The following is a 3230-nucleotide window of genomic DNA, read 5'->3' on the forward strand; positions in this document are numbered from 1 at the left end:
GGTTCAACTTCAAGGGGTTTGAAGGGTTCACATTACGGCCCATCAGGCCACCAGTTTCCTTTGTCTCCGTGCTCTTGTCCTATTCAGCTATTCCTGCTCTTCCTACACCACGGCTCCGTCACCTTTCACTGCTTGTAATTCCCGTAGAGGTGCTGGGCCCCAGGGTATGTTGTGGCCCACCTAGCATACCCTATGGGTCCGCCCCTGCATTATCATATGTGGCTTGGTTTGTATATCTTAGAGATATTATTGTTGTAGTTTGGTTTGGTTGATAGATAGTTAGAGATAGATCTCTTGATGTAACAGTATACCAACCAAACCAATATCTGCAACAACTAGCATTGTAATATGTTGGGACTTCTCCCCTATATAAACATGCAACCGTGGCGAGCCAAGATAGGCAACCACGTTCTATTCTTTTACATAGTAATCAGAGCGTCTTCTTCCACAATACATCTAGACATCACCGAGTGCAATCATGGCATCATTGTCAGCAGCCCCATCCTCAGCGCAACTTGGACCTCTCGTGCATGAGAAGCTCACGCGGGAGAACTACGTCTTGTGGAAAGCCCAATTCCTTCCTACTGTGCGTTGTGCGCATCTTATGGGGATCCGAGATGGATCTGTCAAAGAACCGGCCAAGACCATGGAGGTGGTGAAGGCCGCAGACAAAAAGGAAATCGTCGCCAACCCTGAGTATGATTCATGGGTGGCCAAAGATCATCAAAGAAGTGCTTGCACAAGTGGCAGCGGAGACAACTCAGGGGCATGGAGTGCGCTGCAGACAATGTTTACAGCCCACTCAAGAGCACGCTTGACGAATCTATGCATGCGGCTGTCTACTCTCAAGAAGGGTAACATGACTTCATCAACCTACTTCACAAAGATGGTGGCAATCAAGGATGAGCTTGCTGCAGTAGGTATACTCATTGATGATGGTGAGATGGCATCTCATATACTTAATGGTCTTGACTTTGAGTACAATCCTTTTGTATCTTCAATGCTTGGCCATGCGGATCCCCTTCCTCTCTCTGAGTTACACTCTCATCTGATGTCCTATGAGCTGCGCCTTAAGGCTTATAATGATGGTGGTCAGTACTCATCCTTGGCAAATATGGCAAACCATGGAGGTTTTTGGGGATGTGGCAATGGTGGCAGCCGAAACCATGGTCGCAACAATGGCGGCTGTGGCTCACAAGGCCGTAGCAACACCAATGGCGGAGCACAGTCCAAGCAAGGTAGCCTAAGTGCTAAACCTACTTGTCAGATATGCAAGAAGGTGGGTCATGAAGCACCAAGATGCTAGTATAAATATGAAGATGATGACCAGAAAAACACTAAGGTGGCAGGGACTACAGCAGCTGGTTATGGATTTATACAAATTGGTAGGCAGATAGCGGTGCAATAGATCATATTACTGGAGAACTTACAAGTTGACGGTTAGAGACAAATACAATAGTCGAGAACAAGTTCAAGCGGCCAATAGTTCAGGTATGAAAATTAGTAATATTGGTCATTCAACTTTACACACCCCTAGCCAAAAATTGCATCTATAGAAATATTCTTCATGTTCCTAGTGCTTAGAAAAATTTTGTCTCTGTCCACAAATTAGCATCTGATAATAATGCTTTTCTCGAGTTTCATTCACAATTCTTTTTTATCAAGGATCAGGGAATGAAGAAAATTATTCATCAAGGTAGATGCAAAGGAGATCTCTATCCCTTAGAGTCGATCTCTTCATAAGGAGTTAGCAAAGAAGTTTATGGTGTCAATAAACCATCCACTTCTAAGTGGCATAATCGTCTAGGTCATCCTGCTTTTCCTATTGTTCAGCGTGTGCTTAGTAATAATAATCTCCCTTGTGATAGCATTGCTAGTCCTGAGTTGGTTTGTGATTCATGTCAAATGGCCAAGAGCCATCAGTTTCCTTATTCTAGTTCAATAAATTCATCCAGTGCTCCTCTTGAACTTTTTCATTCAGATGTGTGGGGTTCGGCTCCTATGTTTGTTGGCCATCATTCTTATTATGTGAGTTCCATTAACGATTATAGGAGATATACCTAGATATATCTCCTAAAGAAGAAATATGATGTCTTCCAAGTTTTTCAAAATGTTAAGAATTTAGTTGAGTGACAACACAACAAGAAACTTCTGTCTATGCAAACTGACTAGGGAGGAGAGTATGAAAAATTAAACTTTCTTTCAAAGAATTGGTATATCACACCGTGTCTCATGTCCTCATGCACATCAACAAAATAGCATGGTTGAAAGAAAACATCGCCATATTGTAGAAGTTGGTCTTGCTCTTCTTGCAAATGCCTCTATGCCTCTCAAATATTGGCATCCAGCCTTTTTGACCGCCACCTATCTCATCAATCTTCTTCCTTTTTTAGGTTATCAATTTTGAAACTCCTATTGAGTGCCTGCTTCATGAGAAAACCAATTACAACGCCCTTCACATTTTTGGGTGTGCTTGTTGGCCGAATTTGAGGCCCTACAATAATCGCAAATTAGCTTTTCGCTCTAGTAGATGCACCTTCCTTGGTTACAGTTCCATGCACAAAGGGTTCAAGTGTCTAGATGCTGCCACTGGTAGGATCTATATTTCTCGAGATGCTATTTTTGATGAATCATATTTTCCCTTCGCTCATCTCCATCCAAATGCAGGAGCTCTTCTTAGAAATAAAATTCTTCTCCTGCCTAATCATCTTCGTAATCAGGAGGATGTAAGTTGTATTGATAATGTTACTAATTCTACTGATGCTAGCATTGTGTAGGAGAATTTAAATGCAGATACATAGAGTTACTTGATCCCAGCCGGTGCAGCAAATCTCGGCAGCAATTTCTGAGAAAATCCTCTACCAGTCCGAGGAGAATCAGGTGCCGATACCTAGGTTGGCGTACCTGCACCGGCTGTTGTTCCGCCTATCTTCGGTCCGGCCTCTCCCGGCTTGACGCGTGGAAGGCTAGGGTTCACGCCCGCCTCGCCTGCGCTAGCGCCCACACGCAAAACTGTGTCTGTGCCCGAGTCCGTACCGACAATGCCATCAGGAACTGTGCCTACACTCGAGTCTGAGCCGGGTGTTTCCGCACCTACGCCTGGATCTTCTCTGGCTGTCGGATCGCCTGCGGATTCCATCCCTGATACTGTTATTTTCACTTCAGAACCACTTGTTGTTTCTAATTCTTGTCTTTCAATACCTGGTGCATGTAACAACTCTACCTTAATT

At 43.9% G+C, this 3230-nt stretch overlaps 1 non-coding gene across 1 annotated transcript; it reads left to right on the forward strand.

The window, feature by feature from the left end:
- The first annotated feature begins 925 nt into the window (after positions 1 to 925).
- LOC117854374 (small nucleolar RNA Z247) lies at positions 926 to 1064 on the forward strand. Its single transcript, XR_004640298.1, has one exon. It is a non-coding gene; the product is annotated as a small nucleolar RNA Z247 (small nucleolar RNA).
- The last annotated feature ends 2166 nt before the right edge of the window (positions 1065 to 3230 follow it).

Source organism: Setaria viridis, chromosome 4 (assembly GCF_005286985.2).
Source record: "Setaria viridis chromosome 4, Setaria_viridis_v4.0, whole genome shotgun sequence".
Classification (NCBI taxonomy): Eukaryota; Viridiplantae; Streptophyta; class Magnoliopsida; order Poales; family Poaceae; genus Setaria; species Setaria viridis.